This window comes from Lepisma saccharinum, chromosome 18 (assembly GCF_977018435.1).
Source record: "Lepisma saccharinum chromosome 18, izLepSacc3.1, whole genome shotgun sequence".
Lineage (NCBI taxonomy): Eukaryota > Metazoa > Arthropoda > Insecta > Zygentoma > Lepismatidae > Lepisma > Lepisma saccharinum.
In genome coordinates, this window is record NC_139246.1 from 33,694,475 (window position 1) to 33,720,133 (window position 25,659).

Here is a 25,659-nt window from a genome sequence, read left to right on the forward strand (position 1 = left end):
ACCCACTAACCAGCCTCCAGACTCGAGCTTAACAGCATTAGAAAGTTTAGTTAAAAAATGAGAAGGTGTATTAGTCGGAAAAATATTTTTGGATGCATTTGAAACCAAAGTTACATAGTAATCATTATCACTGCCTTCAGAAATCATTATTCCACTTTTTTAAAATGTAATGTAACGCTTGACGCTCCAAACTCAAATGGAAGCAAAGTTCCATGCTCTGTTTTTAATATAATTTCAATTGTTTCAAAGTAACGCTTCTCTACTTTTAGATACTGCCTGGGCTCAAATATATAACTTTTTATTGCTCCATATTCATAATCAACCACACTAACCGTTCGTATTACGGGACCTATATTTGCTTGATATTTGACAATATCTGTGCATATGTTGATTTCACGGGGGATATGATAATCTAAATTACAAGGATAAATAGAACTTGATCTTGCCGTACCTGGACCAATAACCGAATGTATAGATATTTCTGACTTGGGAGTATCCAACGAAAAACCAAACACTGGAGCTAATTGTGGAGATATATACAATTTCATAATTTCATCTTCCTCTAGCGTTGTTTGTGTATACATACTATGCGTGGACAAAGTATAGCCAAATCGGACATGTTGAGCAAGCAGTTTTCTTTTTGAAGGGGGAATATTGTTTAATAATAATTGAATATTGGAGTAGTAACCTTTAGGAACTATACTTTCACTATAAAAAATTTGGTCCTTCTTTTTCGGTTTAAATTGATATGAAATGCTATTTGTATCGGAAACGATATTATAAAAACTCCAAGTTAAATGAAGCTCTGTGGCCGCCACCACCCATTGTTCATTTAATTCTATTGGTTCGCTCAGCTTAGTACGGTAATGTGCTATTTTATTATCAGGAAACAAGTTCAAGTTTACATTGGAAGGTAATGTAACGTAGAATTCGTCCAGCGGCATAATGGCAACTAACCTAAACACGCGTAATATCTGATTTATGTACATAACTTGCACATGCGAGGGGGTAGTTTTTCCATTTTACTAGGACAAAGTCTCCCTTTCGTTTTAGAATTTTCTCGATAGTAAATGGCTTGTCTGGATCAAGTGTAATTTTTTGTAATTCTGGTTCATAGAAAATGCCTTTGACAGGATCGTTACTCCAGTCTTTTATACGATATGTAGGGGGATCAGTACTCATGCGATCACTAATTATAAAAATTTCCTCTGTCCAACTAGGTAGATATCCTTTCTCGAATTTCATTTTGGCTTTACTTATCCTTACGTAGTTACCGATATTAAATTTAAATTTGATATTATTGGTTTTTTGACTTGTATTGTTTCTAGACTGAGACCAGACCTGCAGCGCATTATTTTCGCTCACCTCAACAGGAGCCATTTTTATAGAACGGTGATACGAGTGATTATATGATTTTACTACAAGGGGGAGAATATCTACATAACGATACGTATTATTGGCTGAGAAGTGTTTATACAATTTTGATTTTAAAGTACGAATAAATCGTTCCACTACTGCTGCCTTTAGTTCTGAATAAACGCTATAATTAATAATATTGTACTTGTCAAACACTTTTTTCACTTGGGCGTTATAAAACTCTTTTCCTTGATCTGTCTGGGAGTAAACAGGAGGATATTCTAACATGTTTATAATCTTAGTGATTGCTTTTGCCATAATTTCACCCGTTTTGCTTTTCACTGGTATACAGAACGCTTGCCTTGAAAACACATCAATTGCACAAAGTATATAGCGCATACCGTCATTGTATTTGGCGATATTCTGCATATCTGCCAAATCCATTTGCATAAGTTCCAGGGGAAAAGTGGTTTCGTAACGTTTACGTGGGAATTTTTTTCTAACTGGAACATGTAAAGTATATGCATCTTGTTTTGGTAGCCACTCAGAAATATTCTTTCGTGATTGCGTAGAATGTTTAGATAATTTTTCAGTATTGGAAAATGAAGTCGGTAGTTCATGTGTATAATACAATGTTTTAAGATCCATACTTTATATATCTTCCCATATAAACTCAGCTTTCCTATTTCTTGAAGGGGGTGAGGGCGTGCGTGTAACTATATATTCTTTGGGTATGTTTAGAGAATGAAGGATAGATTGGAACTGATCTCTCCCGACAGGATCTCTACTTTTCTTACGGGGGCGAACAGAATCATTTATCAGATCGATGATATTTGAACCCTGAATTCTTTTTCCATTTATGTACACTGTTCCATATGCGTCCCAATTTATATATTGAGAAGAGAATAGTCTTTTAAGTAAAAGTTCTGTTTTCTTCTGAACAGTTTTCGGTACTGAAGCAAGAATTTCTTCCCTGAGAGTAACACTAGGAGGGGGGTCGTCTTGTTGCGCTGGTTCACTTATTTGTGGCAGCTTATTTTCTTCTTCGATCAATGGTAGGTGTGTGGGAATAGGCTTAGTAAAATTAACAAATTGTCGAAGTGCCTGTTGGTAAAGTTTCCATTTTTCACTTTCCCCTATATCTTCACGTGCTAATATTGTACGAATATTAGAATCTAATCTTGATTCGTGTCTCTGAGCTTTCTCAACGGAGGCATGCATATTAGTGGCAAAGTCCTCGGGAACAAGAATCATTTTTCTCACGCTCATTGTGAAAACAATGCACTACCTAACGCTGATATAATCGGTCCGATTAAAAATGGTAAAAAGCCGGCGCCTTTTTGAATTAATATTTTCTTTTTATTTTTGAGCGAAGTGCCCTTCGCCGCTAGTTTACGCAAACTGGCCTTATACTTTTGAAGCTTAGTTTTTTGTACCCCTGAAAGTGGAATATTACAGCGTACTGTGTTGGCTGCACATTGTCCTAGTACACGAACTAGTCCTGATGTTGCTCGTTGCAAAAGGCGTTTCCGTTGAATAGGTTTTAATTTACACAATAATTTAAGTGCCGGAGCATGTTCTTTTAGTTGTGATGTCATTCTGACGTTCGCACAAGAAATGGTTTGTTGACATGCTTTCCAGTGGCATAAATAGCCATTTGTTCATCGGGGAAAATATGCGCCCTCATACGTAAAATTCCAGGTGTATTTTGTGTTAAATCGAACATTAAATAACTGTGTGGTGTTTCAGTTGCATTTTGAAAAGCTTCCAAAACACTTTTACTATTGTCAGGTTTGAATTGTCGTGCTAAATGGTATATTTGGTGTTTGTCACGTGGATTTTTTAATATCACAAGATAGTGTGAGTTGAGGCTTATGTCTCTCATTTTAGCACCTTTGTGAAATAAGTTTTGTACTATAAAAATAACACTTATATTTTTGTGATGAGAATATTTCGTAAATATATCTGCGACTGCTGAATCTTTGCTGCTTTCATTCATTAGATCATCAATGACAATTAATCCAGGAGTTTCAATATCCATATTTGCTACATCAGGGATTCCTTCAATAAACTGAATATTTGTATTTTGGCTTAATTTTAATCTGGGAGGAACCGCACCATACGCCCATATTACTGTTTTTGGAACTTGTGTAAACATTTTATGTTTATAAAATAGAAGCTTATCCACAAAAGTGGTTTTTCCACTTTGTGAGGGCCCACAAACCATCATTGCAAAAGGGTGTGTAAAACGCAATTCCATGTTGAACAACACACGTTCTCTGCTTGAAGCGCAGACACACAATGGCCCAAATATATACCACAAATTAATTTTATCTTTTCTTTTCAGGATGAAATAAAGAGGGAATGCCCTATATGCTGGGAGGTGGGGTTCCGGGGCAAAAAGGCCCTTATGGACCATGTCAGGACCAGTCACCACCTGCGACCGGTGTCCCCTCCCTCGTCGCGCCGGAGGCGGCGAAGAGAGGGGAGATGCGGTTTCTGCGCCAGGCGGCGCATCAACGGGGAGTGCCCGTGGATAGAACGCCAAATTGAAATTTTACAGACAATCTTGGGGCTTTAAGAAACAATAAAAAATAAAACAAAACACTCGTTTTTTATTTAGATTCCATATGGAACCGTCTCAAAATTTTCAATTTTTCTTCGTTTTGTGTGGACTGCTTGGTGTGTTTTCTGCTCAGATTCAGAAACAATTTCAAAATTGGCTTTTCGTTTAATTTTACGAGGGTTCTCAACAACTCGCTTTTCAATTTCCCCTTTGACCAGTTGCTTAAAATAATCAAAATTAATCTGGAGTCGCGTTCTGTAATTCATGGTAATGCCCCTTACTTTAATAACATGTTTCTCATCCTGAGGATCATGTTTGTTCACCATTTTATATGCATAGTTTTTGGGACCACCACCCAAAAAGCATGTAATTTGGTAGGGCTCTTTAATCTCATCCGTCATTTCACCAAGAAATGAGCCTGTAGGAATAAGTTTTTCATGTTCTCTTTCTACATAGAACACAGAGTCCGTATCCACGTAGTGAATACTTTCTTTGACTTTGTCCATAAAAGAATATAAGTGCATTCTTCCATAAGCAGTAATAAACGCAGAGACAAGTACATTTGAAAGTACTAACGGTTCATTTTTGCTTTCCAGATCAATATAATTCACTAATAAACAAGATTCGGAAATAGGAACAACATTACTGATTTCATACTGTGGATTAAACACTATATCATGGAATTTCTGTTCTGTATTTACAAAAATAGACTTAGTTTTTAAAGGATTTTGGGCAAATTTCCCGTAGATTGAATTTAGCAGAATTTTGGAAATAAAACGAAGTCCAGGGTTAGGTGCAATTTCATCTTTTACAAGTTGAATTCCCTCACGATCGAAATAATCTTGAATATACTTGTCTTTGTCATTTTCTGAACTGCAGCCGGAAGGATATCCTGAAGACTGTTGTTTCAGTCTAAGAAACGTGTCTACATAGTCTTTGAACACATTATCATTCTGATCAGCCAAAGGAAAATCCCAAATTTCATATATTTTGAGTATTTTGTACCCTTTTTTTACAGCCAGTTTCAGTTCTTCTGATACCCAGGTGCCATGTAAGTATCTTTCTTTATCTGCGTGTGAACATTGTTCTTGATTCTCGCTTTGTGCACAAGTTCTGCATAAAGCAAACATTAATTTGTTGTTGCATGACATGCCCAGTACTGGTAAATATAAATCTTTAGGGGGGAGAATATCACATTTTACAACCCCAAACACATTATCCAAGGTAGGAAACTCTGACGTGTAAATCACTGGTTTCCCTGTAGGCATTTTTCTTTGCTTCATCATTGCAGGGTAAAGGGAAACTACATCTAGCAATTTCATGCTCGTATTTTCATTCTCTTGTTTTTCATAAACTGCCCTGAAAAGTTCAGTGCGTCCCCCATTAAAAGCTTGTTTTGGGATAAGTGGGTTATTCAGGGAATAACAATTCTCAGCAATAAATTTGCGTAATTCTGGATCTTTTTTAATTTCCTCATTGAATTCACATTCCCATTTTTCTACAACCTTGTACCCCATTTGCTCTAATATTTCTTTACGGGTAACAGTACGTTCGTACCTATGGTCTAGGGTCTCCCCAGTCTCGTTAAGAGGCTTATCCCTGTTTTCAGGAAGACAAATCGGGCAAGCATGGTAGTAGCACCCTTGGAAACTATAAACAGTTTTGCTTTCTTCATGGAGCCCGTCCAACTTATAACGTCCTATTTTAGCCTCCCCGAGATTACCTGCGTGTCTTAGAGTGATCTTTTCAGTATTTTCTACCCACTTTAACCATTTTAAGGCAATTAGAGACTGTTGGTCTTGTTCCCGAAATCCAAATGGGGGGACTTTAATAAGCGTGTTTTCTTTCAGATATTTACTTCTAAATATCAAAGACGCTAACGACGCAAGAGTCGCGCAGCGAACAAAGCACTGTATTCCAGTCAGATCTTCGATCAGATTAGAGAATTTAATACATGCAGCCGCAAGAATTTCCACATCTTTAATACAGTATTCGCGCAACTCTTTTTGAAAATCAAAAATTTTCCCTGCTTGGACCGTTTCCTCATGCCATTTTAGCATCTCTTCTCTTTCTTTGGGGGACTTGGAATCTATATCATAATATTGAATATCTGGGAATGGACCTACATAATTCTGATTTGCAGGGGTGGAAAAGAAATACGGAAAATCGCCTTTCTGCAAATCTTCCGCTAGTCCCAGACTTGCAGGTAAGTCTTTCAATTTCATGAGCATGAAATTCAAGGAGTCCCTGAACACTATTTTCTTGGTAATAGACATCTCTATTATTTTTCTGCCCTGCATAATTACGGAGGGGGTAATATTCTCTTTAGTAATCAGGTAATTTAAAACAAAATGTGAATCGTATCGCCCTGCATTATGTGCAATACACACGATTTTATCAAACCCTTCCCTCGGAGTTTGTATATATTGCATAAATTCTTGAATATTTGGGAAAATATGAACACGGGGACCGCACGTCTCGCAGAAATCTACGTCAGTGTCTTTACAGACATGACAGGCTTGCTTAGCAACAGCCAGATTGACTTCGTGTTTCTGGTCATTTTCTCTTTCTACCAGCATACACTCAAAATCATAAAAAATATAAAGAAACTTTGCACTTGGTTCGAGCTTAATAGGCTGAATATAGCATTTGTGTGCTGGGTCATCGCATTTGTGTGGTGTTTTGCGATTTCTCTTGTTCACTACTTTGTAACATACTTTACATTGGTGAATGGTTTGGCAAACACTGGATTTCCGCCCTTCGGTGCGCAAATGATTTTCATAACATTCCGGGGACAAAAATTTCCTGTTACATGCAGTGCATTTTCTGGGGATAGTGTTAGTGGATTCATCACTATGAGTGTATTCACACAATGAACAATACCTAGTGCATTCAGTATGTTGATACTTGTGAGCGAACCCGACTTGGCATTTGGGGCAGTAATACTTCTTCACAATAAGTGTGGGGACAGAATTAACTATATCAAAATGTTGATCGTGATAGAGTAAATTAATCTGTTTAGAGGCGAACGGTGTTGACCGAATAACTTCATACTCTCTTTCCCCCTCTTTCATTGAAAACACAACAATTTGGTACTCTGGTCCCAAATGATTCTGGAATTTAACAATGTCCTCTACAGTGCACCCATTGGTTGGATCAACGCGTGCTTCATGGCATAACCGCATAGCGGCTTCTTTCAGTTTATTATCGTATCTACGGAACGAGTCGATTTTGTTTGTGTTCTTGTCGACTTTAGCTTGGGCAAATGCAATTGCTCGTGGCAAGCATAAATTGTCATCATTAGTCATAATAGTAAAAGCAGTCTGTCTCTGGTTAGGATTGTTTATTGATAGTAAAGGGGCGTACTTTCTGTAAAGGGGGTATTTGTTCCTCCCTCTACCGCGCTTGGGTTCGACAATATGAGCCATGCATTTCAAAGAGTTATCTACAAAGAAGGATTCATTGCTGTTCAGCACTTTGGTTACATAGTGTTGAATAATCTTGGGATTTAATGCCGAAAGACGGCGCCAAGGGATATAAATATCCTTATTGGTTTCATTGCCGAAAATAATCAAACCAACCTGACTGTCCGGTGCCACATCAAAAAAAATCTTTTTCATCAAAAATTGAAACATTGACCCAACCAAATATTCAGGGTCCCCCACAACCTGATTAGGTATTTCAATGGATACCTCCCGTCCTAGCATTCCAAACCGTCTAAAATATCTTTCTCTTTCATCCACAATTGAAAACCGACTTGCCCCCACCCCTAATTGACACATTGCTGTTTGCACTGTCTCGCAGAAAAAGTCGGATCACATGAAGGGATATCGTCATGGAAAATAACTCTGTCACACATATCATAGTATGCATTAACGAGTTCTAGTGGGGAAGTATACTTTCCAGAATGAAAATTACATATAATTTCGTTCGAAGTACTCACCGCAGTGTGGTTAGCCTCGTTTGTGGAGCTTGAAGACGCCATCTTTCACTAACAGTTCCTTCCAGTCGCACGTGCACAGAAAATAGAATCACCTGTAAAAAAATAGAAAAAATAGTTGTAGTACTAGTTCATATTACGCATATTTGTTTCTTGCTTCGGTTCATTATTTGAATTACATATTATTTAAAACACAATAATACAAATTATACATAATATACATAATAATATTACATAATAAAAATCACTTACCTTAATTATAGCTTCTTTTGAGTTCTTTGTCTTCAAATCTCAGACAATAATCACAAGTTGATATCTTTTCTGACACAATGGTTCAGAAATTCTTCTCAAACTAACATCTTCTCGCTTTTACGCGCTTTTTTATACTTCATAAACAAAACTGACGCCTTCTCTGATTGGTTTAAATAAAACCGAAGCATTTTCTGATTGGTTGAAATATAAACCGACGCTTTCTTTGTTCTTGCGTTCTAGTTCACCTTGAACTCCTTCCCATCATCCTTTGTTCTTGTGTTCTCGGTAACCTTGGTATACTTTGACAGAAACATGTCGTAGCATGCAAGCGACGCGCAGTTTCAAAAAAAATTTGACCCTTGCTGTGCATTTCCAGACATCCTTTGTTGTCTGGTTCAATCCCTCCCCTGCCCTATAGTATTGCATAGCTTTCCCCTGTTCTTGCGTACTAGTTAACCTTGGAAAAACCGGTTCTGAAAATCTACCGACGCGTTCTCTGATTGGTCAATCAGATTCTTCCTTTGTTCTGACGTTGTGACGTCATTTGACCTTGAACGCAGACTCCCCAAATTCCTTTCTCCTCTACCTGCGCGGAATATTAATTCATTCTCTCTGTCTGGGATCAGAGCGGAGTCGAGATTCTAAGACAGTATTCTGTCTAGCGTGTTGCACCACCGTGTTTCATAATATAATGCAATTATTACATAGTGCTAATTAATAATATTACATATCGTGGGTTCGAGTACCGGGACCGTCCCCAATCGTAATTGGACCTGTACCTACACCCATTACCACCGTTCATAGCTGTTCATAAACCATAAAAACTTATTTTCAATATTATAAACATTAATTATTATCGATTTATACATTACATACTTTGCAGTAATGGATATAAAACCATATGCATAGCGTTTAGTACCTCTAATTACCTTCTATATACATATTTTTCATAAAATAAATAATTATATATTCATAAAAAGTTATAAACATGCAAATACATAAATGTAAAATATTCTAAATACTTGCAAATGAATTCTAAGTACGTGCGAATTAATTAAAACCCGTGCAAATAAATTCTAAGTACGTGCAAATTAAAGACCACCCATGCAGCAACAGCCACTGGCGCGGTCAGATACTACTTTCACTGACTACCCTTCCTTTCACACACCATCGGACACTTTCACTACACTAAAAAGAAAAACACTGAACAATCAGAGACACCGAGTCGAACACGATATTCTCGCCTTGTTTTGTCTTAATTTGCAACCCCAGCACGGCAGACGGTACATCAACAATCTGTGATACTAACAACTGAAGTATGATTATCTGCTAAATGAACTGTGGATCTACAATTTTTAAAATTCAATGCAAGAAATTGAATTATATCTCCAAGTGAAATTCTTATACTGATAGATTTTCCGTGTGATTTCTTACAAATATCAAAATACAAAATCCCCTGGTGATGCGATTTCCCTTTGATATTTAGACAATTCTTTTTTACGGAAAATGTCTTCAATATTTTGACAGCGTCAGTTGCAACACGTGAGTGTCTGTGTGCGTAAGAGCAAGGGGTATGTATTTTCTTAAGGAAGAAACAAAACAACAAAACATAACAAAAAAGTCTGGATGGCTCTTTAGACGCATCTATCTTAATGGTTATATAAATTTGGGGAAGATATTACGTTCGTTCTTGCCAAGTAGGCGAATTACTTTTCCAACGAATATTACAAATCGGTCAGGATTAGTCACTTCTCTATGAAGATTGCAACTATGTCAACACAATACGAAAGCTCTCGCGTCGTGCCAGCCGAAAATGGGCACGGCTGGTTGTCTTATGGGGCTACCACCTCCTTTCTCGTTTCCTGCGGAGACTTTTTCATGCCTCCGCGCATGGCTCTGCGCACAGGCCAGACTATGCTGGCCCGGAGCAAACGAGAGAACAGCTGGGGATGCGGCCCAGGCGAGATTCGAATGTCCTCGTTCGTAAATGTATTAATTTAACTATATTTTGGCGAAGCAATTGCTTTTTCTTTTTCTGAGGGTAGAGGCATGGCACGGCGGCTCTCCCCTTAGAGCCGCCGCTGATGTAATGTATTTAAATAATATGTGTTGTATACAAGTATTGAATAAACTTTCAATACGTACACGATTAGTCTAATACTAGCATGTTGCATATATATTTTCTTATTTTATGCCGCTCCATGTTGCATATGTGCAAGACGACAAAAATTATTATCTACGAAATGCATTTATCATTCATTTTCTGCCATTCAAAAATACAGTTTGTGTGCTTGTTTTCCATTATTAGGTAATGTGAAATTGACGGTGTTGAAAAAATATTTCAAATCGTTTGTTCCAAATAAATGCTTTAGCACCGACTTCTACCCCCTCTTTGCGTAATTTATGAGGATATTTATTATAATAACGTTTTTGATACTACTACTATTACTACTACTACTACCACTAGTAATAATAATAATAATAATGTCATTATTGTTGTTTTTATTATTATTGTTGTTGTTGTTGGTACGTTTATCCTGGTACTTGCACCCCCCAGACAAAAATTCGTGGTTGCGCCTCTGCTTCCATCCCCCTTCCTAACACCAATTGTTCGATACCCGGTGGAGGCACATAGTGGTTCGGATCTCACTTTAAACTGTAGGCCCAGTCCCGATTAGCCTTACTGTGCATAAAGTGGACTTAAAACACCAAATCAATCTAATCCAATCCAACGCCAATTTTCAGAGCGAACGGAAGAATATTTTACCTCGGAAAACACGTCATCAATCTAAACTGAAGGGGTGAACTACAAAAGAAAAAGTAATCTACAGAAACACAATTTAATTGCGTTAGGGGTAAATAAATTGTACAGTTTTAATTTTGTGTTCGCCAATAGATGGCAGGACAATTATGAGTTTTATATTTATACTTTATTGATTTTCTTTTTTTAAGCCATGATAAAAACTTTCAGAAAATGTATTTTCGATATATATATTACACTAATTTCTGTAAATTAAACTTCTCAATAATTTGTACAAACAAAAATGATAACTGTAAAATATGTAGTTTCTTCCAACCATTCTATTTAATTAGATTTATAAGATTAACTACAGAGAAAATTACGGTTACAATCATTTTGTCCCTTAACATTTCAGGACGTTGTAGGGTTTTTGAACATGTACAAGGTCTCGAGCCTATCTTACCGTAACACATCTCTTGAAGTGTTAATTGGCTGCTACTGACATCATCCTGGGTTCGATACACGTTGTAGGCGCACAGTGGTTCGGATTCCACTTTAAACTGTAGGTGCAGTCCCGATTAGCCTTATTGTGCATCAAGTGGACATAAGACACTAACTCAATCAATCACTTTTGATGATACAGATATTTATATCATACAAAAAAATGCACAATATTCAATCATAGTGTCTACTGTACATTCCACCTCCGTCCGAAGCAATAAAGTTTGCAAAACTTTTGAGGTGTTGACCTTTCACGCAGATGTGGAAGGAATGTGGATGATGACGTCAAATTCACAGATTTCTGCGTAAAGGAGAGGACGCAACAGGGGCAGCGAAGGTACAGAGAACTTTCTTCTAAAGTCTAGAGAATCTTCTAAATACTTGCAGCCATAGGCGTAGCTACGGGGTGTGCCGAGTGTGCCTAGGCACACTCTTATGGAATGCTTTATCAAAGAGAATTAGAGACAGATATTTCAATAAGAGAGAAAATAAGCGGCAGTTTGTAAGAAGTTGAAAATGTCATTACTTGGTACAAATGTGTGCATTATCGCTGATGAAACGAGTGTCTATAGTTTTTCGATCTTTTGATGTCATTGGAGAAAGAAGATATTTACTGCATTCTACTCTGTACTGTAGCGCTTTTCTTCTATACCTGTCACAATCTGCACGTGTGAGAGAGAGCTTTCTCCAAGCTTACCCAAGTTCAAACTAAATTAAGAGCAACTCAGTAGCAGGACAGATTGGAAGCCCTGCTCTTGCTATTTGTGGAACAGAAAAGGCTTAGTCTATTGATGTAAATGAAGTTATTGATGAGTTTAAGAACATTGTACCTTTTGACAGACGTCTCTTGTAATAGATGACGTATATTTTGATGTATTTGTTTGTAACATTTATGAACATTTTGTGTGTGTGTAATTTCTATGCAATTTGATTTTTTTCTACTACATATATTCAGAAATTTTCAACACTGTCATTTAGTGAATTTATATTACATTACAAACGTCAGTGCAGTTAAAGAGCCAAGTGATTGTGTTGCAAAATATGTTATTATAAAGGTACAAGACCTCATTTTTTTCTTTGTGCACACCCAAATATAAAGTTCTAGCTACGCCTATGCTTGCAGCTACTTAGACTTCGGCTCATAAACAGGTTGAACGAATGTAATACCTGCTGTTCATGTTCTGTGAATTTATCCTTCACCAGTTGTGAGCAAAATAATATCAGCTGTCTACATTTTCACTGAAAAAAATATGCAAAATAGTTTTACCTAATGTCAGAAGGGGCTGCCCCTCCCCCCCCCCCCATGGCACCTGCCTGGCTACGGGCCTGACCCTAACACCCTTACAAAAATTTCTGGCGACGACCATGTGAGAGATTCGTGAGGGCGAAGTCGAATCGCGAAAGTGAGGGAGGTTGAATGAAAATTAACACTTCCTGCTACGACTTTGCTAGTTAGTATAATATTAAACATCACATCACCGCATGCCGAGGGATAACCTAAGCTGTAATCATTTCTCATTCACAAAACAAGCAGGCGACGATGCGGGAATATTAATTGAACACATGACTTGCAGTGTGTCTCTCTTCAGTGCTCAAGAGCCATTGTTCTGACAAGGAAGGCTTGACTTCCCTGCCATAGACATTTGACAGCTTTGTTTCCCGTCGTTCACTGTGTTTGCCGAGCAAACAACTCAAGGTTGAGGAGAAGGAAAGTGTCTTCTTCACGCCTACCGCAAGCGCAATTGGAATCTGTCAAAATAGCGGGCAGATTTCGCCCATGTCTGCGAGTGAGACTACGTCATGAACACCTAGTGACCTCTAGGTGGAAATCCAGGAACTGCAGTTTGTCATTAGAGTTATTAGTCAGTGATGAAGTGTGGCAGTGAAACGAGGGAAGTGTGAAAAATCCAAGCACGGTAGAGTGCTACGAATTGTCGTTTGTTATCCAAGTGTGCTACATTCTAAAACGATTTCTCGAAGAAGACACATCACGAAACAGTATGCCTAAACCGTGACACAGCTTGCTGGCTTTCGATAAGGTATTTGACAACCAAATTCTTTCTCATTTAGGTGTAAGCAACAATATTTTTCAAAGCGGAAGGAAGTAGTTATTTATAGTTTTTGACTGAGTTACAACTTCCTTGGCTTCACTTGACTATCTAACAGGAAGTAAACTCCAAACTGCTGCTTAGGGGATTTTTTTTCCTCGAAGGAAAAAAAAAAAGTGGTAATGCAGTCGCTTTGTAATCAAGGATTCCTTGGTTCGATATCCTGTGGAGTAGTTCGGATCCCACTTAAAAACTGGTCCAGTCCCGAATAGCCTTTCTGTGCATAAAGTGGACTTAACAAACAATAGGTAGTAATTACGCAAAACTAATAGCCATGTTGTTTACAATCGAATTGGTATAATTTACCAATACAGGGAATTTCTCCAATTTGTTTGAAATTTCGGATACTTACTAATTTGGGTCTCCTAATCACGAATCTGCACTTAAAATTTGGTACTCACGTATAGAAATTCCTGAATTATGGCTAGCCCCACGGACCATTGGCAAGTGGTTAGGTTAGGCTAGGTTAGGTTAGGAAACATAGTTAAATTTTAGGGACGTAGTAATATCAGGAATATATATATTTCGTTCTTGAAGTATTCGAAACAGAAAATCTTGCGATAAATAATGAGCAATTGTGCATTGTCGGTTGCGATGACTGACCCTCTTATTTTGCAAGTTTGACACGTGAGCGCCAAATTTTAACTTCAGATTCGTGATTAGGAGCCCTAATTTAGTGAGTATGCCGAATTTCAAACAAAATGGAGAAATTCCCGGTATTGTAAAATCGCTCCCATTTCTGCTCTTGATGATGCTGTAGTATGGCGGAAATACGTTATTGTCGAATGCAGTGCTTGCGCCCATGTTCATTACTGCGTCTGTTGTTCTCCAATCAGCTCTTGAGTGATTTTGGCCAATGGGAAAGTTTTGCTACTCCCATGTTCGATTGTCGGACTTCGATCATTTGAGAGGAAAATGCCTCAACTCTTCTACATTCTTAATCCTAAGTATAGGAGCTATCTTTGCATGATTCATTAGGCAGTAGCGTGACTAACACGTTCTGCACCCACCTGCAACTTTCAATTGTGCGCCCGTACTCGATATTTTTAAAAGCTTTCTTTTCTAAAATATTAATTCACACCTACATTTGTATTAGGTATATACAAACATGAAAATACATGGCGCAGTGGTAGCGTCGTCGCCTTGTAACCAAGGGATCCCAGATTCGATTCCCAGTGGAGGCACATAGTGGTTCGGATTCCACTTTAAACTGTAGGTCCAGTCCCGATTAGCCTTACTGTGCATAAAATGGACTTAAAAAGACAATCAATCAATCAGTTCTGTAAATTCTGTATTGGCAACGGCATAGGTACAGACAAGGGAAGAGCGTCGTCATATATTTTTTGTAGGGTGAGGTCAAGTCATTAAAACGAGCTTTCTCCTTTTTGTAACTTGAAATAAAAGGGAACGACTTAAGATGATCGGACCCCTCTCAGATTTTCTTCATATTTGACATACTCACTAATTGAGGCCTCCTAATCACGAATTTGAAGGTTGTCGGAAACGTCTAGAAGTTGCAAAATAAGCGAAAATAAGTCGTTAGTTTTCGGGATGGAAACCGTCGATTTTCGCGAAATTTTTTGTTTCACAAGGAAATATATATATTCCTGATAGTACTACGACACCAAATTTTAACTATGTTTGCCTAACCTAACCGAAACTAACCTAACCACACATCAATGGTTCGTGGGGCCAGCGCCAATGGTTTGTGGGGCTAGCGTCAATGGTCCGCAATTATTTTGCAATTTCTAGACGTTTCCGACAAATGTTAACTTCAGATTAGTCATTAGCAGGCCTCAATTAGTAAGTACGTCAAATATGAAGAAAATTGGAGAGGGGTCCGGTCATCTTAAGTCATACCATAATATTAATAATTCTTCATAATTTGTTTGCAGTGAAGAGTGAAAATGTATACAGCATATATTATTTTGCTCACAACTTTCGTGAAGGATAAATTTACAGAACATGTACAGCAGCTATTACATTCGTTCAGCCTGTTTATGAGCCGAAGTCTAAGTAACGGCGAGTATTTAGAAGATTCTCCAGACTTAAATAAGTTGTTTCCTATCTGTACCTTCGCTGTTGCAGCTTCCCGTTTGGACAGAAATCTGCGCCTTTGACGTAATCATCCACATTACTTCCACATCTGCGTGAAAGGCCAATAATAGCTCCCAAGTTTTGGGAACGAAAGGGAGTTTTATTGCTTCGGGCGGGGGTGGATTGTACGGTGAACATTGTACATTTTTTCCTTGTATGGTATAAATATCTGCATCATCAAAAGTGGTATGGGGTGTGTAGTAAGAGATGATGTCAGTAGCAGTCAATTAACACTTCAAGAGATCTGGTAAAAATTTACTATCCTTCGGACACCTCTAATTTTTTCGTTTCGTCAATTTTTGACATTCGTACTTACGTATCTGCTTCGCGGAACATTCCTGAAGGTATATCAACGTTGTTTTGATGAAATTAATTGTAATTTTTAACATTACCAGTACGTCTTTCTGAGAGGCCTTTTCGCTTGCCTGAGACGAACTAACCTAACCACGCGCCAATGGTTCATGGGGCTAGCGCAAATGGTTCGCAATTATTTCCAATTTCTAGATCCTGATACTAATACGACACCAAATTTTAACTATGTTTCCTAACCTAACAGAACTAACCTAACCACGTGCCAATGGTTCGTGGGGCTAGCGCCAATGGTTCGCAATTATTTACAATTTCTAGATCCTGATACTAACACGACACCAAATTTTAATTATGTTTCATAACCTAACAGAACTAACCTATCCACGCGCCAATGGTTCGTGGGGCTAGCTATTCTCCGTCGGAGAATTAATTTTCAACGAACAACATGAATTTCAGCTATGAAACATTCCCACATCACACAAAACACCTTCCCGATGTTCGACAATGCTGCAGGGACTTATTACGGTAAGTAGTTTCTTCTGTAAAAATAAATAAATGTGTCCGAAGGATAGTAAACAAGTACCATATATAATGTAATGTGAATTAAAATAGGTATAAAATTTATCAATGTTCTGTGTTAGGGCACACAAGCCTTTTTCTGTTCCTATTACTTTTTAGAATCCCGTTCAGGTTATCCTGTATTGGTCGGCCTCCCCGATGGCGCAGTGGTTATTGACCTCCGTGGTTACCACAGCGCGCTACAACGCCAGGGGTCCCGGGTTCGAATCCCGGCTAGGACAAGGATGTTTGTGTATGTCGTAATGAGAAAAATCGAGAATATTGTAAAAATGGATATTTGTGAAAGTTGAGAAAATGGTGAATGACGGGGATACTACCGCGTAGATGTATTCCTTAAAAGAAAAAAAAGTGGTACGTCGTCGCCTTGTAATCAAGGGGTCCCGGGTTCGATTCCAAGTGGAGGCATCTAGTGGTTCGGATTCCATTTTAGACTGTAGGTCCAGTCCCGATTAGCCTTACTGTGCATAAAGTGGACTTACAGAACTCAATCAATCAATCCTATATTTGAAAGGGAAGAGCCTCGCCAGAAATTTTTTGTAGGGCGAGGTTCAAGACATTATAAAAATAACGAGCTTTTTGCTTTGTGTAACTTGAAATAAAAGATAGCAATTTCCAGGGGAATCGAGAGACAGACCGATTCGACCCCCTCCCGACGCCCATGACAAAGGGAAAATATTGTAACCCTATTGTATTAATTGGGTCAGCTTTCGTAGTGTAGTAGTATTATGTCCTACGTGCGAGCACCGAATATAGACCTGGTTCTGCCCCCCTTTTCAAATCATCATTCATTCTAACCAAAATTATGATCCACCCTCACACTACAATCTCTCTCGGACCTCTGTGGAGCAAGACTGTTGATATCGGTAGAGAAGGGGAGAAAGCGAGTGCGCGCTGCTGCAAACGGCTGGTAGCTTCAGCCGCGTTTTGTCCTCCATGACCTCTCTAGTCACCACCAGAGGTGGTCATTTTCGTTCAACCTCCCTCACCCTCACCCTCACGGCTCGGCTTCGCCCTCACCCTCACACGCCCTCACCCTCACGATTTGCCTATCGCCCTCACCCTCACACGCCCTCACCCTCACGGCTCGGCTTCGCCCTCACCCTCACACGCCCTCACCCTCACAATTTGCGTTTCGCCCTCACCCTCACACACCCTCACCCTCACGACTCACCAGTCGCCCTCACCCTCACACGCCCTCACCCTCACTGCTCGGCTTCGCCCTCACCCTCACACGCCCTCACCCTCACGATTTGCCTTTCGCCCTCACCCTCACAGGCCCTCACCCTCACGACTCACCAGTCGCCCTCGCCCTCACACGCCCTCACCCTCACGACTCACCAGTCGCCCTCACCCTCACACGCCCTCACCCTCACGATTTGCCTTTCGCCCTCACCCTCACACGCCCTCACCCTCACGACTCGCCTTTCGCCCTCACCCTCACATGCCCTCACCCTCACGACTTGCCTCTCGTCCTCACCCTCACACGCCCTCACCCTTACGGCTCACAAGTCGCCCTCACCCTCACACGCCCTCACCGTCACGATTTGCCTTTCGCCCTCGCCCTCACACGCCCTCACCCTCACAACTCTCCTTTCGCCCTCACCCTCACACGCCCTCACCCTCACACGCCCTCACCCTCACGGATCGATCTCACCCTCACACACCCTCACCCTCACAAGTCTTCGGAGGGTGAGGGTGAGGGTGAGGTCTGCCCTCATGAGGGTTGCCCTCCGTAGAGAGTTAGCGATGTTTGAAGAAATGACTGATTCCTTTACCACGTGCATTTCATACATTGAAATGACACGAAATTGTTAACTCATTCATGTGAAGAAAGTTAATAATAATGATAATAATAATAAATTTTCTTTATTAAGCAATAAGGTTTAACAATGAGTATCATTTTGGACTAAGATTATTTGAGTTATATATTGCATAATTAATTTACATCAAGTATAATTATTATTTTTAATATATTTATTATTTTTAACTATACGTTGTCACAAAAATCTTGTCATATACAGTATTGTGGGTGGGCCACTGACAGTAGCGTTCACTTTATAAACACCTTATCAATGGAAGATGCAACTGCTCCGTCTTTATTTATTGTTGTTTATCACTCTATAACAATGATAATATACAAGCATCTGAGTTGTATCAATTCATTCTCTGCCCAGAGATGTTGGACTCGATCTCACTACGTCACAATTACCGGAATTCCATAGATGAGAAAGACTTGCCCCGCAGGCGTTCAAAGCCCCTATCCCCACCCTCTTGTCTGCAAGAACAGTTTGGATTTGGAAAACAACATTCCATTCACTGATCTTCTTGGAAACCGTGATGGAAATCTGCACCGCGAACAGGAGTATTTAGAGTAGCTTGAAGTCAGCTTGGAAATGGAAATATGTTCACTAAATAGAACGTAGAAGCTTTTAAAAGGGGGAAATATATTGACGAGGCATAAATTTCGTGGTTATGAAGACAGAACAATCAAAGTACAATAGTACTGTGCTACAATTTTGAATATGTCAGTCAATTTCAAAAATTATTTTTCATTGATTCGTGAATCGCTGATTGTATCGTGTCGTGGTTAAATAAACTTTCCTTTGTCAAACAGACTAGTGCCCACGCTGTCGTTTTGACAGTGGCGCAACTACAGGGGAGCAGGGAGGCATTGCCCCCCAAACCTTCGACGGAAGTCAATTCTAAGGGGGCAAACGTTGACGGCCAAGGGCATTTCCAGGGGGCACATAGGAGCAATTGCCCCCCCCCATTGATTTCAAATATTGTGCAAATAAAAATACATTTCTTAAAATTTTCTTGCACGCTTCGCTCGCACTGTCTGGTTTTCCCCATATCGTCAAGTTCAGAGCCGTAGTTAGGGGGGGGGGGGCGGGAGTCGGCCATGGGCGCTGAGCGATCTAAATTTTTAAAAAAAGCTATAAAAGAGAGAATGCCATTGCGCCCCGTGAAATTATTTGCGTCATATTAAATCAATATTCTTTTCAGTTTGGAAAAATTGGATCTAAAAATTTTCATATACGCTTTGCTCGCAATACAATTGTTTTCTGTAATGTAATATATTTAGGCAATATACATCTGTTGTACATATATGTATTGAATAAATTTTGAATTTGTACACAATTTAGTGGCAGCATGTTGCATATGTATTTTCTTATTTTATGTCGCTCCATGTTGCATATGTGTTCAACATATGATGTACATGAAAGTTATACATGTCATGTGTACGAAAAGAATTATAATCAGAATGCATTTATCGTGCATTTTCTGCCATTCAAAAATACAGTTTGTGTGATTGTTTTCCATTATTAGCTAATGTGAAATTGAACGTGTTGAAAAGATATTTCAAATAGTTTGACCAAGCAAATACTTTAGCACCGACTTCTACCCCCTTTTTGCGTAATTTAAGAGGATGATAACGTTTCTGATGCTGCTGCTACTACTACTACTACTACTACTAATAATAATAATAATAATAATAATGTCATTTTTTACTACTACTACAACTATTGGTACTTTTACCCTGGTACTTTCCCCCCCCCCACCGACAAAATTCGTTGTTGCACCTCTGCGTTTTGGAATCCAAGGATTCCACTTTTAGTTGGTGGACAATTTAGTACTTCTCCCATTGTAATTGTAGGTGCAGTAGATATTAGCTTATTTGAGCATAAAGTTTACGTCTAACAAACTACATCCCTTGATAACGAATATAAAATATTACTACCTTGTTGATGGGCAATGTACATTGCTTCTTTTTCTTATTATTTTGAACCGCCCCCTGATGCGGAGTGGTTAGCACATCGCGTTACGACGCAAGGGGTCCCGGGTTCGACTGTCGGCTTGTGCATGGATGTTTGTGAGTCACCATTCATTAATTTCATCATATCATCTCATCACGCATCCCATCTTCACAATTAGCCAAAATTGGCACAAAAGCGGAGTACAATAAAGCAAATCAATCAATCAATCAATTCGTATTTTGGTTTCTTCACGTTCCAATTATACTTCTCTAGAATAGCAACGATAAAGATACATGAATAAGGAATAGGCGAGGGAACACAAAGAAAAACCCATATCTGGGCACATGAAACTTTTCATTTCATTTTCTCTCCCCAAAAAACTATTTCACTTCATTTTTTTTTTCGGAAGAAATCCGTCATAATACACGGTCAGTGTTTCGATTAATAAATAATCACATGATAATCACATGCGTTTAACAGAGTGGGTTATAGCAAAGATACTACGAATATCATATGCTACTGCTGCCTACACCCCATGTAATTCGTCTCGATTTTAAGAGAACACAACGTTGCAATTACCAAACATTTAGTTTAGTTTATTTTCCGTCAAGAAAATTTGTTGATTGAACCTCTACCAGGTAAATGGAAATCTGATCGTAATGATATGAATGCTGTTCTTTTAACGAATGTGGTTACAGTAACGTCATTGTCAATAGGGGAAACAGTCGAGTACCCGCTTGCTCCTACCTGTTTGCATATGAGGCATCGATACTGAATGGGAATTATTAAATTATTTCTTTCCCATTCTCAATTCCTTTGCCTCTGTCTACATATCTATACATAATGTGAACACTGAGAAATATTTGACGGCATATATTTCACAAGACCTGGGTAGTATGAGGGGATAGCAACAACAAGTAAATTAAAAAAGAGGAACATAGATAAGAAGAGGAATAAAAAGGACTGATGTGGGGTGAGAGGGCAATATGTTAAGAGAAACAAGTATGTTGTAAAAGAATGCATGCAAATACACACACACACACACGCACACACACGCACACACACGCACACACACGCACACACACACACACACACACACACACATATATATATATATATATATATATATATATATATATATATAAGAAATGTAACTGATACTATAATTGAGGAAATATTTAATTAATTAATTGTCAAGTGCCAAAAAAACAATAGGAAAGTTAAAGAAATATACGATTGGCATGCAGACACTGCGCTGTTTTGTTTCACAATGTCGAAAACATTGGCAGACTACTTTTAGAGTTCTATCTTTATTCATCACATCAATAAACAACTTCTAATATTTTTTACGCTTGCCAGATCTTATCCACGACATCTGACAAAAACCGAATTTTTCGTACCCTTGGTTTGCGACATAGTGGATACATATGTTCTTTAAAACTAAACTTGGTACTGTAAGACACACCAGGATCCGTTATTTTTTATCCTCTTGTTACTTTGCTTTCCTCCCGTTTGACAGTGAAAGTTTTTATGTTTTATGTATGCGTCAGATATTTGGCCTCGAAACCACTGGAATATTGCTAAGTTCTCATTTTTATTTAAAACACAATCGATTTATGATAAAATTACATTACTTGATTATTAAGGGATAAATGTTGAGAAATATGCATGTGTGAAGACAATACAATAAAATTGGTAGTTATCATTCCATGGACATAATTGAAGGGAAATTGGAAAGATCAAACTCCACTTTTCAGTTTTTAAACCGAGCCCGGAAAACAGTAGATATTAATGTGTACGTGTATAATGTCTAACAATGAGGGTGCAAATTGAAAAGCACTAAAAGCCCTCAAATAGGCAGACAAATGGGCACAAAAATAAATAAAAAATAAGCACTTCAAAAAACACCCTAAAATCAAAAGACAGATTAATATTTATTTCCCACATGGGAAAAATATGTAATTTTATGTAATGGCCTTGTTTAAAACTATCAGCTGGTTACGTGATTTTCGGCTACTCCGAAAACGTATCCAGGACAGGGTTTGTTTTTCTACCTATCACTTTTAAAAAAAGAGGATGAGCAGTGCTCGAAGTGAGGGGGCATGGTTTCCCCGAGTTAGCAACATTTTCACAGATCATCCCCCCGCTGCCACACTGTTATCATGTCACCACATTAAAGTTAAACTAGGTCGGTATTGCTGCTACAACCGTTTTCCATCTTCTTCTTCTAAGAGAACTACTCCGCGGCGGAGTAGTTAGCACTGCGCGCTACGATGGCACAGGTCTCGGGTTGGAATCCTGGCCTGGATAGGTGTTCTTTGTGAGTGTCCCTTCTTCAGTTTTAAAGTATCATCACTAGGGTGCGGATTTTTGCTTATTTGCCTTCTTTATTCCTTTGCAGAAAAACATAGGCTTTAATGTTTAAAGTTCGTTTCATGGTGTTTATAGTCCGAAAACGCATTTAGTGCGTATAAATGCCTATTTTGAGGGTTAGTGTCTGTTTTGCTTAATCGTGCCTAAACATGCCTATTCTGTCTTTTTTGATAACTTCAGCTTGTTTTATGCGTCTTTGGCTTTCCCTACATTGAAGGAGGTAAGCCATTGGTTATATTGAACTGACTGAAATATGGTATTCGCCAAATTTGAACCCACTACTTCCTTTTTTCCACCTGAAAGCCTCTAGTGTCAACCAGTACTCATCTTCTTTGTTGAGCGTGTGATAGGAGATAGGCAGTTATGTGTGGAGATATCGTGTTCATATGTTTAAAAATGCCAAAGCACAAGGCAGCCAGAAGTGTATTAATCAAAAATGGATTGATGCAGAAGGTTGTTTTACGGCTGAAAACTTGATTTTTGTTATTTAACGCCGCTTTTCTCCACGTTTGGCTAATCGCATCGATGAGGATGAGTGATATGATGAAACTGATGAAGAGACACTCAGAAGCAGTGGCGTGCACAAGGGGGGCTTGATGGGGGTTATAACCCCCTTTCGCAAAGTATTCCTAAAAAAAAGAACGTCAAAGGTAGGAAAATATGACAAAATGAGGGCTGACTACCAAGAAAAAATATACATAACCTCTCCCTTTCGAAAATCCTGGGCACGACACTGCTCACAAGGAACACCCATGCACAGGCCGGGATTCCAACCCGGGACCCCTGAGTTGTAGCCTTGTTGTACTAACAACTCCGCCACGGAGGTCGTCCCCACACGGAAAAGTAATTTTCTGTCAAGCTTGTATGAAGCAGACATCTTTAACTGTTAAATTACTTCCAAATAAACAATTTCTTTCACATGGGAAATATCACATGTACCTAGGTACTACATATGTATTGTTTTATGTATTGCACTTGTTCAAAACTCTGAGCTGCTCACGCATAAATTCCCACTCCTCAGAAAAGATTTTTCTACCTCTCGCGTTGTTTGGGAACAAGGATAAATGGTGAACAATGCACACTGTGACGAGCCTTCAGCTTACATTACCTCAGTTCTAAATGTAACAATACTATGTTATGTGACAAACTTCGTTTAGTGGCTTTGTGTTGAATATGGAGAATTACACTAATAGCGTGTCTTGGCGCTAGTTGCGAGGATGCCATCCGCTCGCATGCCGACTCACTTCGAGCACTGACACTAAGTCAAACGATATTATTTATTCTAAAATGTTATGCGCATACACAGATGAACAGCTCATCTACTCGTGCAAAAAGTGCAAGTAAAATACATTCAAATAAATAAATTAACCAGGTTGTGTTATCCTAGCTTCCATGCAAATGATCATTTCATTCAAACTATTGTCAATTCTTTGTGAAATATATGTGCGCAATTAGTACAGAGGGTAACAGAAATTCATTTCTCCGGAGAAATTTTAATCGGAACATCCTTTAAAATATTTTTTGTTAAAATGGTGCAAATCCTTTTTTTCATCACTTCAGAACAATTATTCACGTAACAATCGTTAGCTCAAGTTATTTCTGCGAGAATTACTTTAACTGACGATTCTCTGAAATTTGTGAATTGTTAGCACACTTTTATATGTAAACTGGAATGCTAATACAGTATGCATGTGCATTGGAAGTAAAAAATGCCTATTTTAATGTATTTTTATTTTAGTTGCCTATTTTAGAGTCCTTTTAAGTGCCTATTTGCATCATTTTGGTGCCTATTGCCTGCCTATTTCAGAGGTTTTTAGTGGCTATAAATCCGTACCCTAATCATCACACATCCTCATCTTCGAGACCATCCAAGAAAATTTAAGTAAAATAAACAAAATCAATCAATGGAAATTCGTACATTAGGCTAAAACTTAATGAAGAAGATTTCAGGCTTAGTTCTGCTCCGTCCAGTGTGTCCGATATTGAGCTACATGTGCAAGTTATACTTCTTGTAAATATATCTGCAAAAATATACCATTATATTAAATTTTAATTTCAAACTGTGAAATGCGAGAAATTTCTCAATTTTCAAGTAAAATCATAATAATTGTATTTGCCACTTTTATTCTCACCATTTTTATCGTTGCCATTTTATCCGCTTGCCATTTTCAATTTGCCACTTTTTCCGTTGCCACTATTACCTTTGCCATTTTTACGTAAATTCCACCAGTTTCATGCCCAATTGTTTCCAAGTTATGAAAAAAAAATTGCACCCTTAAAATAAATTGTGGATGTTCCCAATAAAATGTATCTGAAGAAATGAACTTGGGTTACTCATTGCGCTGATTGCGCACATTACACCAATACGTGAGCTGTTAATTTGTATGGCATTACATTTTAGAATAAATAGCATCGTTGACTTATGCAACACAAAGGCACTACACTAAGTTTTTCACATAACTTAGCATTGTTTCATTCAAAACTGAGGCAATGTAAGAGGGTTCATCTCGGTGTGCATTGTTCACCATTTATTCTTGTTTCCTAATAACGCGATAGGTAGAAAAACATTTTCAGAGGAGCCTAAAATCACGTACAGAGAACCTGAGTTTTGAACAAGGATATTTTGTAAAACTATATAGGTATGTGTATGTGGGATAGAATATTTATTTGTATAGTAATTTAACACAAGCTTGACAGAAAATTACTTTTCTGTCAGTGGGGCCGATATCCGTGGGGAAGTGGATAGCACAGCAGGGGTTCCAGGTTCGAATCCGGCCTGGGCATGGATGTTCTTTGCGAGTGTTCCTTCATAAATGTCATCATGTCTTCCCTCATCCGAATCCTCGCGATTAGCCAAAAGTGGAAGAAAAGCGATGCTGAATAACAAAAATCTAATTTTCCGTCGGTGGTTAAACAAACTTTTGCAGAAATCCATTTTTAAATCAATACACATCTGGCAGTCTTGTGCTTTTGGCATTTTCAAAAATATGAACATGATATCTCCACAGATAACTGTCTACTTCCTTTCACACACACACACAACAAAGCAAATGGGTACGGATTGACTGCTACAAGATTTC

At 38.5% G+C, this 25,659-nt stretch overlaps 1 protein-coding gene across 1 annotated transcript in view; it reads left to right on the top strand.

Annotated features, from left to right (window-relative positions):
- Window positions 1–13,030: 13,030 nt before the first annotated feature.
- LOC146002505 (serine protease gd-like) overlaps window positions 13,031–25,659 on the top strand; it is a 92,081-nt gene continuing 79,452 nt past the window's right edge. The window contains exon 1 of the mRNA XM_083140401.1: window positions 13,031–13,394. The gene's annotated coding sequence lies outside the window, so the exon portion shown is untranslated. The remainder of the gene's footprint in view (window positions 13,395–25,659) is intronic.